This window comes from Castor canadensis, chromosome 9 (genome assembly GCF_047511655.1).
Source record: "Castor canadensis chromosome 9, mCasCan1.hap1v2, whole genome shotgun sequence".
NCBI classification, from domain to species: domain Eukaryota; kingdom Metazoa; phylum Chordata; class Mammalia; order Rodentia; family Castoridae; genus Castor; species Castor canadensis.
This window is the reverse complement of record NC_133394.1, coordinates 121974061-121988577: the sequence shown is the minus strand read 5'-3', so window position 1 is coordinate 121988577 and position 14517 is coordinate 121974061. Positions and strand designations below refer to the sequence as shown.

The window sequence follows — 14517 nt, the reverse complement described above, 5'->3', positions numbered from 1 at the left end:
TGTTCTAAATATCCTGATGCTGAGTGTCCAAGCAACTCAACCAAGAAGGAATTAAACATTTATGCCTCTCATTTTCCACGACTAAGAGACATAGACCACAACCAAGGTTCACTATAACCTAATTAATTACAGACTCCAGTTGCCCTACCCATTTTGAAAGCAGATCTATTGGGCTGTAAAATGAAATTTTTTTTAAAGTTCTTTGAAAGACTTCTAAGGGTTCTGCTTCTTGAAGAATTTCCAAGTACATCAAACTGAAATAAACAGGCCAGAAAAAGCCAATGGCTTTCCAATTTGTACCACAAGGAATACGCCCTACACATTTATTGTGAAAACCAGGGAATCAATTAGGCTCTGCTTAAATTCCAGGCTGCCCGGGACAGTCTCTTGACAAAGCAAACTTGGCTCCAAACCCTGGCATCTCATGCACATGGTCCAACTCACTCCAAAGTTAGCCCCTGCAGGCCTCGTCCATTCTGTTGAGCTTGGGACCAGGCCTATAAATGGATGTTGAAGCATCCAATCACAGAAGGATAAGCACCACAGATTCATCCTGCTCTCTTAATTGAGTTCTTGAGAGAAATGGAAACGCTGACGGCAGCTTCAAACAAAAATGATCGGAAATAAATGAGTAAGGAACTGTGAGTGTAGTTGCCTGACAATCTTGTGGGTGTACAAATGGATACGGCCTTCTGAAGAACCCAGGGTGCCTCAGAAGAGCCTCAGTCTGACTTCTGGAGACTGTGAGTCTGCAACAGGTGAGGGAAGAAGTTCCCTTTATCTTCCTATTGGCATTAGTTTGCCAAGGCTGCCACAACAAAGCACCACTGACTGACAGAATGGCTTACACAAAAGAAATTTATTTTCTCACAGTTCTGGAGACCAGAGGCCTGAGGACAAGGCACCAGGAAGGAAGGTTGCTCTAAAGCCTTTCTCTTTGGCTTACAAAGGGCCATCTTCCCACGTGTCTTTAACTCCTCTTCCCATTTAAATTTAAATTACCTTAATCTCCATGTAAGCCTACTAACAATTTATGACTTTCGTTTTGTCCTCCAAGCAAGTTATTCATAAATTCCACAAACATTTGCTGAGAATGTCATAGGTCCCAGGCAGTTCTACAGATGCTAGAGACACTGAACAGAGAAAATCACTGACCTCCAGGAACTGACGTCCTGGTAGGATCCTCACATCACTTCCCCTACTGTCCTTCAAATACCCTCCCCCATTCACACACACACACACACACACACACACACACACACACACACACTCTTACTGATTGGGGCACATGTATCTCCAGCTTCTTGGCTTCCCAAAGACAAAACTTGTGAGCTACTTCATATTTTCCACCCTCCTTCACCCCCGACCAGGGATCTTATGAGCATTCGCAGCCCTGCCTCTTCCTCCCATCTTTCCTGATGCAGACAACATAATCGCCACCTATCTACCCACAAGCCTCAGCACTGAGCCAAAGGATTCTCCTGTCTCTACCTGTACTCCCTGGCATTCACTAAATTCTGCTAATTACTCCCAGATTCCCTCCCTGGCCTTTCTATTCCCAGCAGCCCAATCCTGGTCAGTTTTCCCCTCAAGTAATACCACACCCTCTCTAGAGGATGAAAGCTATAAAGCAGGAAGAGGAGTCAACTCACATTTGAATCCCCAGCACCCAACACAGTACCCGGGTACTTTCCATTTCCACCCTTATCTTCTCTCATCCCCCTCCACAGACAACCTCCTGACTACACAGGCAGCTCACTATTCTTGAACACCTCTGGGCACAATGTGGTCTCCGTGCTGCCCTCCAGGCTGCCCCAATCTCTGGAACACAATCACCTCTCTCTTCCCTTTCTCCAGCTGCATGCCTTGGAAGGTCCAGATCAACATTCTCCACCTGGCTCAAAAAGAAAGACCTACTTGCTCCTTTATTTGTATGTGCACAGAGCATTGGACACAGTGATTTCTTTGTTTCCTTGGCTGTCATCTCCACTGGATCCATGCTCTAGTCTAGAGATTAAGCTTATGTCTTCTTAAAATTCTCAATGTCTGACATACAGCAGATCTCAAGTACCTATTGAAAACTACTTACTCATTCCTTCAACAAATATTTATCAAGCACCCTCTCCCCACCAGGCACTACTATAGGTGAAAGGGATACAGCAACGAACAAAAGCCAACAAAACTTACTTTTAGAATTGGTACTTATTCATTTGTATTTATGTAAGATCCTCTTGGAACTTTATATAAACTCCTCTAGGAATTTATATTCTAGTGAGAAAAGAGAGACAATAACTTAAGACATAGATAAAGAATGTAAGCTGGGCACAGGTGGCTCACACCTGTAATCCTAGTTACTTGGGAGGCAGAGACAGGACTGTGGTTTGAGGCCAACCCAGACTAATAGGTTGTGAACTTCTATCTCAAAAATGGCCAACACAAAAAGCACTGGAGGAGTAACTCAAGTGGTATACCATCTACATAGTAAGCATGAGGCCCTAGTTCAAACCCCAGCACAACCCCCCCCCCAAAAAGAAAAGAAAAGAATGCAATGAGGTGCCAGGTACCCATAGCTCATGCCTATAATTCTAGCTGCTTGGAAGGCTGAGATCAGGAGGATAGCAGTTTGAGGTCAACCTGGGCAAACAGTCATCAAGACCCCATCTTGAAAATAACCACAGTAAAAATGGACTAGAGGTGTGGTTCAAGTGGTAGAGCACCTACTTTGCAAGTGCAAAGTCCTGAGTTCAAACCCTATCCAAAAAAACAGAATGCAGTGAGCTATTTATCGAGCCATTTTAGGGGGGAAAAGTTTATAAAGGTCTTTTAACACTAGAAAACTCAAATCACATTTACTTTTTAAATGAAATTATCAGTACCATCTATTCAAATATGAGTAGATGAATTTATTCTGCAACCACCACTGCCTACCATCTATAGAGATATGGTCATCTTCACATCTGTTGTTAAGTTTCAGTGTTCCAAAAATTACACCATGAAAAAGCAAATGCACCAATTTTCAGACACACTTATCATAAATTGAACAGTGAGGCAGGTGTTGCTATTGGAGGAGCTGAAGGGAGTCGGCTCCTTTGACCTGTGACATTTGTCTAAAGGTTTTAATTAAGAGGAAAGCAAAATCTGTATGCAGAAGTCAAAAGCTATGTAGAAGTCACACTGGCTTTATCTGTGCATCAGGCAGTACTTCAAACCCAAACAGGCAGGCTTTTCTTAACAAACAGCTTCTGATTAGCAATCAGACTGCGGAGTCTCCCAGAGCCAGCTCCAGCTCTGCGGCCTGAAAAGCAAACATAGTTCTGGCCAAAGCTTCTTTTATAGCAAACAAACTGAGCATAAGGTAACTTTACACACACTGTAGCATGTGGGCCTCTCTGTCCTTCAGATCACATCTGGTAAACACTCTTGCCTTACTATTTCTCATCTCAATGTCATTTGCTTATTCGTTTTTTGTGTAGGGCTAAGGATCAAACCCAGGACTTCATGCCTGCTAGGCAAGCAACCCCTGAGCTACGTCCCCAGTCCCAATGTTTAATAAGCTTTCAAGGGAATGTGTATTGGCTTAACACATACTTTGCCACTTCACACAGAAATGACCAATTCCTCTGCACTCATGGAGGACAAGAAAGACTGAAAATGAACATGAGGGAAAAATATGCAAGGTTTTCAACAATAGTAGGGTTTTATAAACTACTTCAAAATATATTGAAACCAAATGGTCTACAATCACACGGTCGGTCCAGCAAGCCCATTTTTGTTGTTTTTCAAAAGAAATAAAATAAGGACTGGGGTGCAGCTCAGTGAAAACAGCACGAGCCTAGATGTACAAGGCCCTGGGTTCATTTCCCAACAAAACACACATACACACAACAGGAAGGAAGGAAGGGATGGAGGGAGGGAAGGAGGAAATTGACATGATTTAAAAACTCAAATATAGAAGATGAAGAAAAAGAAATATTTCCCAGGGTAAGAGTAGTTATATTATATCTTATTTAGAGGAAAAATGTGCATATCAGCATATAGACTTTTTTTAAAAAAATTATACAAAGCAAACTGGCATTCTCATTTTTTCACTGGTGTGTGTATATATATCTATATCTATATCTATATACATATATAGATATAGATATAGATATAGATATCTTATAGATCTTTGCAACCCACTACACATACAGAACTATTTATTCTTCATAAATATACCACAATATAACATACAAATAACTTGGCAAAGTTTTAAATAAATACCACTAAGAAATTGCTAGTGATTTTAATTTCTGAAATACATAACCAAGCCACTCTTCAACTATGTCTAATTTAGAAGAGAATTTCATTTCAAACAGTAGTCCCTTCGTGCACAAAAATACCAAAACTGATCTGCTTTGCCTCAAAGTACACAAAGAAGTGGTAGACACCCCACCCTAAGCAAACTAAGTCAAGCTCTTCCCAACGACACAGACTCCAGGAACCAAACCAGAAATGGCTTTCCAGCAAAACTGAGGTTGGCAGTCACAGCTCTGGAAAGTATTCTAGGTAGCTTACCTTTCCCTTTGGTAGTTTCTATCTCTTTGTCTAAGAAGCAAGCACAACCACAGGACAATGAAGCGAAGAGAGTAATATCTGCTGGGTACTTCACTAAGAACACTGCCAGTGAAAACACTAGTAGATAAGTCAATCTCAAACTATTAGAGTTCAACACAGTGCTCCCTTGCCATTGTCAAATTCTAGGCAACTCCCACAGCAGTCAACACACAGCAGCTTGAAGCTCCTGAACAAGGCATGCAGAGTGGGAGGGACGGCGCCAGGAATGTGCCTCCTGCTCTCAGTAGCCACTTGGGAGTATCTGATTCCCCTAACAAGCACAATACATCTGGGCAATGCACAGCAATTGACAGGGAGCAGGGCTGGCCACACACCTTGTTAGGAAGTCTATACTGACTTCCCAAATAAGCCGTGCATTTTTATTTCCCCCTTTGAGAGTAAAATACTTGAAAGCCCCCACCCACTGACACCCTCAATCCTCTATAACTTATTGAAAATAACAAAATGCCACTTCTCAGTGCATATCTGCCACTGTCTCTTTGGAAATTCCAAAGCATTCTATTCAGATATTACTTTAGGCCTTTACTGCCTCACTAGTTGTAATAAAAATGAAAACTATGTAGAGATGCATAGAGTTTACTACATATCAACTATTTTGTAGGCAATGGTTTCAATTATTTTTATTGGTATACATTAATTATACAAAGTGAGGGGTTTCAATGTGATACTTCCATACATACATATAATGTATGTTGACCATATTCACCCTTCCCCCCATTATTCTTATCTCTCTTCCCAGCCCTCCCCATTTTTAACTTTCTTGCAAAAATTCTTAATGGGTTTTCATAAGTGCATACAACATACCCTGATACTATTCTCCCCCCACTCTCTTTTTCTCCCCCATCTCTCACTGGTCCACCCCCCAATATAGTCTCCCTTTCATATTTATGTCCTTTTTATCTTTTTAGAGCAAGATTCCATATGTAAGAGAAAACATAGGCAGTACTTGTATTTATACACGTATGTCTTGGAATTTGAAAGGAAAAATCTACACTCAAATTTAAATGAGTGGATGTAAGGTCTGGACAAAATAATTTCATATCTGTAATCCTGACCTTCGTTAGCTATAAAGTGACTAGCACGGCAGCATTCCATGTCGGGTACACTGCCACATGCATTTGGAATTTAACAGAATTGCACCGAAGTAAACGGAACTAACTCAGCCTCCCTATCACTCAAAGTTAACGTCTGCTCAAGATCAGAGGTTATTTTCAATCTTCTCATCCAACCAAAATCAAGGCTCTAAAGGCACTGTTGGAACTCCAGGCATAAATTTCATTTCTGAGATAAATCTTGCTGAAGTTACTAAGCACTGTCCGACTTTGCCAGATTAGACACTTTAAACAGACACCAGAAAAGAGTTACAGCAATAAACTACCTGCAGCCTTAAACATCCTCAAGAAAATTTCCCTGATGAAGCAAGCATGGAAGAGCCCTGCTACATGAGGATTAGACTAAAACTATTTTCTTTCATTCCCAAAAAGGATACAGTGGGCAACTGCACAGAACAATTCACTAATGAGAGCCAGCCTGTTGTTGATACTCAGTTTTCTTAAATTACTGGCTCAGTTACTGTTTATGCACAAACATTCAATAGATTATTTTTGTTTATGAATGAAACTGGGGAGTCAATACTTATTTGGGCAGAAAATAATTAATTTGGAAGCTCCAGTTCTGAATAGTAATTGTGTCATGAATAGAGACCTTACTTTGACAGTATAATCAAGCCAAATGTTTTATTCATCATAGATCTGTATGGGATTGAGAAAGTACTACTTGTCCTTCTATCAATAATTACATTAAAATACGGAACAACTGAGGATATGTCACTCACCTGTGATATTTTTGAAGGCTTTTAAAAGAAACCTGTATTTCACAGATTATTTAACATAAAAAGAGTACATTAATAAATGTAACCATCATAAACATCTTCATTAGAGACTGACACAAAAAAATGTGGTTTCTATTCATGAAAGCAAGATCCAAACACTATTTCTGAATTGGCTCAGCAAATGAATGAGTTGATCTTATTGTGCTTCATTTATGGCCAAACAATTATAGACTGGGGTCTTCACTGTATAACTGTTCCATAACTTAGACTTCAATGGTCCAATCTTTCTGCACTGCTAACTTTAGAAAGGCCCTATCCAAAGTAAAGGGCAGTTAGGAAGCTACCCTCACCCAGCCATATTTGTTTCAGTTCCTAAAGAAAAACAAGACCAAAAAAGCCATATCTCCTTAGAATATCTGATTACACTCCTCAGCGGCCTTTCTGTGAGTATGTTGCAAAGATGTTCTTCTCACCAAGAGAAAGGAGGGAAAAAAAGAAAGATCAAAGGAGTAACTGAGTTAAAAGCTTCATGACACCCATATCCAGGTCCTAGAGATATAAATGAAAGATTACCTATGACTTTTTCTTTTAAATAAATGCTAAAAAAGAACAATTCCACATTGCTCTGTGGATGCGTTTTTATGAGGCAACATCAATCAAAAAACTGCTCAGGAATGCAAAGGGACCAGGAGCATGTGTCCGTTCCCATCAAGAAAGTCTACCCGTCTTTCTTTAATGGTTGGTTATTTAAAAATAATAAGAAGAATAATAAAAACTACCCAGGTTAAAATGGAAATAAAAGATTGCAAAACAAGCGAATAAGCAACCCTGAGAAGTGAGTACTCTGGAAGTGTGGCCTGACCAAACAGAAAATAGTACTTAATAATCCAGCACATGATGTCCTACAGTTTGTCCATTCATTTATTGAAGGACGTCTTGGTTGTCTTCAAGTTTTGGCAGTTATAAAGCTGCTGCAAGCATTTGCTTTTGTGTGGATGTAAGAATATAAGTCATTTGAGTTTCTTGTGATTAAATACAATATTAGCTATAAAAATATTCTTCATTAGCTAGGTATGGTGGTTCATGCTTATAACCCCAGCTACTTGATAGGCAAAGAACAGAGGGATCATGGTTCAAGGCCAATAAAAAGTATGAGATCCCTACTGAAAAAGGATTGGGGTTGTGGTTTAAGTGGTCGAGCACCTTCTAGTGTATGAAAGGCCCAGAGTTCAAACCCCAGCACTGCCAAAAAAACAAAGAGAAATTCTTTATCAAATTAAGGAAATTCCTCTCTGTTCCTAGTTTCCTGAGATTTTTTTTTTTTTTATCATTGCAGGGTACTGGATTTTGTCAGATACTTTTTTTCTGAAAGTATTGATATGGTCATATGGTTATTCTTTATTTTACTCATATGACATGACTGTAATTGAATTTTGGATGTTGAAAGAGCCTACTGCCCCCTGCAGTACTGGAGATTTGACCTAGGGCCCCAAGCATGTTAGGCAAGCATGCCACACCCCCACTTCAACCTTCTTCTTCTGATTCAGACACAGGGTCTCACTATGTTTGCCTGGGCTGACCTTGAACTTGTGATTCTGCTGCCTGCACTTCCCAAGTAACTAGGATTACAAGTGTGCCCAACCATGCTTGACTTGAATCACCCTTTTGATAGGAATTGCACTGGATTTCTATGTTAACATAATGAGATTTGATCCATGACCAAATATATTTCAACCTTTTTAAGTCTTTAATTTCTTCCAACAGTACTGTGCTATTTTTTTCAGGGCACAAGTCTTGCACTTTTGTGTTGAATTTATTCCTAAATATATACTTTTTTTCTTTTTGATGTCTCTACAAATGAAACCATTTTTCTTAATTTCATCTCCAGATTATTTGTTGCTTATGTATAAAAATACAATTAATTTTTATATAATGACCTTATTTCTGCAACCATGTTGAACCTGACGTAAGTACTGATGGCTTTGTTACATGTGTAACTTACTTAGTATTTCCTATATAACAGATGTGTCATCTGCAAAGGTAGTTTTACTTCTTATCCAGTGTGGGTGTCACTATCACTATTTTTCTGCAGTGGCTTTAAAAGTTGACTGTGATAAGAGAAATACAAAGTTATGTACTTTGGAGTTTCTAATGAAATGAGCTATCATACCACAAAAAGACACAGAGGAACCTTAAATGAACACTGCTAAATGAATAAAGCAAATCTGAAAATGCTACATACTACATAATTCTCTGGAGATAATAAAATGATGAAAGATTTAGGGGAAGGATGGGAGATATAAATAGGTGATCAACAGAGACTTCTAGGGCAGTGAAATGATTTTGTATGATAGCATAGTGGCAGGCACATGTTATATTCATCAAAGCATAGCTTATGCAACATAGAGTATACTAATATAAATTATGGACTAAAGTCTATAAATTATATCAATATTGGCTTATCGATTCAAATAAATGTGCCACACTATATTTCATCATAACCAAATTATGGAATCAGCCTAGGTGCCAATCAACAGATGAATGGAAAAAGAAAATATGGTATATATACCCAAGGAGTTTTGCTCAGCCATTAAGAATGCAGTTATGCTGTCTGCTGGAAAATGGGAAGAACTAGAGACCATCATGGTAAGTGAAACAAGCCAGTCCCACAAAGACAAGCCTTGCTGGTTTCTCTCACTTATGGAAGCAAAGAGAAACAAAAACAAAACAAACAACAACCAAGAAAGCCCAAAGTCATGAAAATACAAAGGAAACTGTGAGGGAAGTAGAAGAGCAAGAGAAAAGGGGGAGGGAAGATAGGAAAGAGTAACAGAGGGATGAATATGATTAAAGGAGATTATAAGCACATAAGGAACCATTATACACAATTTAATATATGCCAGTAAAATCTTTTAACATGACACACTAACATAAGATATTAATAACAGAGGAGGCTGGAAATGGGAAAGTGTATGGAAACTCTCTGTACTTTCTGCTCAATTCTTCTACAACTTTAATGCCCCCCAACCCCGCAAAAGAAAGTGAATTAATTTTTAAATAAGCAAATAATGCTAATTATAAAAAAAAATTAAATAATGACAACAAAGTCTAACATTCATAAGAGGAAATAAAGATTAAAATTCATTGATGCACTGGGAATTTGCTCAGGATAGGCTAACTGAGGTTTTGTTAAGAACAGTAGCTGTTCCCCTGTGGTGTCTAAGTCTGATAACGTCTCATTTGGCTGCTCCCAATACAATTGTATTTACAGTAAATAACAAGATTCTACTACCAGTAATACTCAGAAATTATCTTTCTTATCTGCAATTTGCTTTAACTATAGGCTGTAGCAATCCTTCCTTTCTTTTAGACTCAAAAAAGCAAGTAATTGAATTAAATGGATTTTCAAAAATATTCCAGAAGCCTAAGTCCCATTTCTCCTTTGTTAACAGCCCTCTCTGTTAATCTCTCCACCACTCTCAGAACTCAGAGCTCTATCTCTGCAACCTCAGGACTTTGTCTAACTCTACTAATACTTTCCAGCACACGTCAGGTACTTAAATATGCACCCAGACCAACACTGGAAGCCTCTGAAGCCACAGTCATTTTAAAGAGACCCCACTTCGAGAGCTACTGCCAAGTAGGATATTTTAGAAAAGGTGAGAGAGTGAGAGAGAGAGAGAGAGAGAGAGAGAGAGAGAGAGAGAGAGAGAGAGAGAGAGAGAGTGAGTGTGTGTGTGTGTGTGTGTGTGTGTGTGTGTGTGTCTGGGTATCTGTGTGTCTATGTTGTCCTTCCCTCCTCAATCCTTGGCCCTCACCTCCCTGCTCTTTTTTTATATTGACTTAAAGTCTTTCCTTACAATAGTAACAAAAATTGCCGCAAACAGCTCCAGCCAAACCAGCTCACAAAAAAGGAAAACCTCTTTTCAACAGTTTCAATGGAGAGTCCTGGGGACCCTTCAGAAACTGACCACTGTGACTGTGACTGCCCAGGCTTATGTCACATGTCCAGAACTCAACCAGTGAGGTTCCTCCTCTGGCCACACAGGCTGAAAACAAGGCAAGGATCAGAGCTCAGGGAAATCCAGATGACTTATTAATAGGATGGTAAGGATTCTGGGTAGGCAAGGTCAAAGACACTCACCAGCTCACTGGTTCTCACACACTGCTGCCTTGTTCCTTTCCAGTGAGGGCCTGCTAACTGCTTACTGAAAGAAACTGTCTGCAGTGCCTGTCTCTCAAAAAGAACTACCTTCCACCTTCTTGCTACACATGGGGCTATTACTGCTCTTTCCTTCTCCTGGTCCTCCATGTGGCTATTCTGCCTATTCTGTAAATGACTACTGATTTCAGGACACTTGTCTTCCTTTGTCCAATATGAGAATCTTAATGCCAAATGCACACAGTGCTCAAAATGAATTTGCTTCTAGCTTTTGTTTTGAGAGAGACAGGAGTATTGAAACACTGCCAAGCAAAAGAAGTACCCCAACAGATATGACAACCCTTCCAAGTATGAAGACACAAATGTGTTCACGTGTTGGAATTATCCACACAACCCCATGAGGGCGAACATGCTTTCCCTCCAAAATGAAGCCAAGACCACTGAGGTTGTTATGGGTGACCTCCTGTTGTGGTTTTTTCAATACCTATGCTAAAGATCTTCCTGTCTTCTCTGAGAGACAAGAAGAAAAGGAAGACAACACACTGTACTGAGAAAGCTGTCAGAAGATGCCAGCGACATGATGTCGGAAGTCTCTCAAATAACTCCCAAGAACACTATGGAAGGAAAAAGACCACCTTTCCCTACCCGACGCAATGCACTCTCTCTAGCCTCTCTTACCTTACACCAACCTGATTTCGCTTAAGTTATGGTCTACCTCCGCTTTTCACAGGAGCTTTCTTTTATGGATTTTCCAGCCGGCAAAGGTTTCTGTTCCACGGCTGGGCAGATCCAACCACAGCATGCTTGGCTAGGGATCGCACTGGCTCCTTGCAGCAACTCCAACCTGGAGGGGGGCAAAGGCCAGAAGCCATTAGAGGATTGAGATTCACAAACACACTCACTCACTCTCTCTCTCTCTCTCCCTCCCTCTCTGCCTCCTTCCTTCCCTCCCTCTCTCGCATAGATGGTTGGCAGGATAACCTCAACCACCTTCCAGAGGTTTAAAATCATTAGCAAACACAGAAAGCAGCATATAATAAGGAATCCTAAAGACAAGTTTGGGCTACTCTGAGGGAAGGACTGAAGTATTTAATAATTATTGAAAAAGTCTGTCTGAATGACGATGTTCTGTTTGTGGAAAATTTAAAAGCCAGATGTTTTAATTAACCATGGAAAGCACAAGCTACAACTAAAATTTCACAAACACACTGATCTGCCCCATGGAAAACCACAGGAATGTTCTGGCAGGGCCCGTCTGAATTCTTGGGACATGGAGGCCTGGAGCCAGCCATTCCCTTAGGAACTCAAACAGAAAATTAACTTGCTCAATATGTTTCAAAAAGTAAAATGAAACCCAGAACTCATCTCAATCAAACATGAAAATATCTCAGGACTTCAAAGGACACCACAGAAAGATAAAGAAGTAGAAGCCATAAAAAAAAAATTCTAATGTGGTTCTGGATTTATATACAATGTAATGTGAGTGGTGCAACAGAACAGTTTATAGACTAAATAATCCAAAGGGGAAATGAATAATCTTTCATTTCCTAATAGAGGAAATTATATATAGAAGCAATATGCAACAAGTAAATCATAACTATTATTAAATGGACAGCATATCTGCATAAAAGGAATCCCTACTGACAAATATGTAACCACTAGTTACCACTTCAGCTTGAGGAATCAGGGCACCCAGAAAAATAGTGTTAAAATAACTTAAGCTCACTGATGTTACAGCTAGCAATTTTGGCATAGAAAACTCAAATGAGAGAGTCCTATGAAATTAGTGAGCAATAATATTAAAATAATAATAACAATATTAAACGTCTATTCAAGACAGAAGAGGACAGCAGGGTACCAGTGGCTCACACCTGTAATTCTAGGTACTTAGGAGGCTGAGATTAGGAGGACTGAGGTTTAAGGCCAGCCTGGGCAAATAACCGGAGCAACATGGACTGGAGGTGTGGTTCAAGCTGTAGAGTGCCTGCCTTGGAAGCAGAAGCCCTGAGTTCAAACCATAGTCCCACCAAAAAAAAAAAGAAAAGAAGGAAGAAGACAAATGCTAATTTCAAATTCTGGTCTGTAGACCATTATCTATTTCTTTAAGTTGAGGCAGTCCCTATCCTAAGTGCAGCAAGCATAATATTACATTATTCTCCACCTTCATTTGAAACCTCAGTCCCTCAAAAGAACAAGCTATCAAGTTGTATATGTATGGCAGGACCCCAGGTTTATTCTACAAACTGAGTGCATATAATCTGAAGACAAAAAGTGTGAGTAACAGCATTTCTTCTTTCGGTATGTTTCAAATTTTCTATAATGAACATATATCACTTGTACAATTAGGATTTTTTTTTTCATTTTTCTTTTATTATTCATATGTGCATACAAGGCTTGGTTCATTTCTCCCCCCTGCCCCCACCCCCTCCCTTACCACCCACTCCGCCCCCTCCCTCTCTCCCCTCCTCAATACCCAGCAGAAACTATTTTGCCCTTATTTCTAATTTTGTTGTACAGAGAGTATAAGCAATAACAGGAAGGAACAAGGGTTTTTGCTGGTTGAGATAAGGATAGCTATACAGGGCATTGACTCACATTGATTTCCTGTGCGTGGGTGTTACCTTCTAGGTTAATTCTTTTTGATCTAACCTTTTCTCTAGTACCTGTTCCCCTTTTCCTGTTGGCCTCAGTTGCTTTTAAGGTATCTGCTTTAGTTTCTCTGTGTTAAGGGCAACAAATGCTAGCTAGTTTTTTAGGTGTCTTACCTATCCTCACCCCTCCCTTGTGTGCTCTTGCTTTTATCATGTGCTCATAGTCCAATCCCCTTGTTGTGTTTGCCCTTGATCTAATGTCCACATATGAGGGAGAACATACGATTTTGGGTTTTTTGAGCCAGGCTAACCTCACTCAGAATGATGTTCTCCAATTCCATCCATTTACCAGCGAATGATAACATTTCATTCTTCTTCATGGCTGCATAAAATTCCATTGTGTATAGATACCACATTTTCTTAATCCATTCGTCAGTGCTGGGGCATCTTGGCTGTTTCCATAACTTGGCTATTGTGAATAGTGCCGCAATAAACATGGATGTGCAGGTGCCTCTGGAGTAACAGTCTTTTGGGTATATCCCCAAGAGTGGTATTGCTGGATCAAATGGTAGATCGATGTCCAGCTTTTTAAGTAGCCTCCAAATTTTTTTCCAGAGTGGTTGTACTAGTCTACATTCCCACCAACAGTGTAAGAGGGTTCCTTTTTCCCCGCATCCTCGCCAACACCTGTTGTTGGTGTTGCTGATGATGGCTATTCTAACAGGGGTGAGGTGGAATCTTAGTGTGGTTTTAATTTGCATTTCCTTTATTGCTAGAGATGGTGAGCATTTTTTCATGTGTTTTCTGGCCATTTGAATTTCTTCTTTTGAGAAAGTTCTGTTTAGTTCACTTGCCCATTTCTTTATTGGTTCATTAGTTTTGGGAGAATTTAGTTTTTTAAGTTCCCTGTATATTCTGGTTATCAGTCCTTTGTCTGATGTATAGTTGGCAAATATTTTCTCCCACTCTGTGGGTGTTCTCTTCAGTTTAGAGACCATTTCTTTTGATGAACAGAAGCTTTTTAGTTTTATGAGGTCCCATTTATCTATGCTATCTCTTAGTTGCTGTGCTGCTGGGGTTTCATTGAGAAAGTTCTTACCTATACCTACTAACTCCAGAGTATTTCCTACTCTTTCTTGTATCAACTGAAGAGTTTGGGGTCTGATATTCAGATCCTTGATCCATTTTGAGTTAATCTTGGTATAGGGTGATATACATGGATCTAGTTTCAGTTTTTTGCAGACTGCTAACCAGTTTTCCCAGCAGTTTTTGTTGAAGAGGCTGCTATTTCTCCATCATATATTTTTAGCTCCTTTGTC

General features: G+C 39.7%; 1 protein-coding gene across 12 annotated transcripts in view; it reads right to left on the bottom strand.

The window, feature by feature from the left end:
• Apbb2 (amyloid beta precursor protein binding family B member 2) overlaps window positions 1-14517 on the bottom strand; it is a 326509-nt gene that overhangs the window by 237026 nt on the left and 74966 nt on the right. For 11 of the 12 annotated variants that reach the window (XM_074042381.1, XM_074042394.1, XM_074042378.1 and 8 more), the window contains exon 2: window positions 11286-11451. The gene's annotated coding sequence lies outside the window, so the exon portion shown is untranslated. The remainder of the gene's footprint in view (window positions 1-11285; window positions 11452-14517) is intronic. The other variant, XM_074042382.1, reaches the window with a different exon arrangement.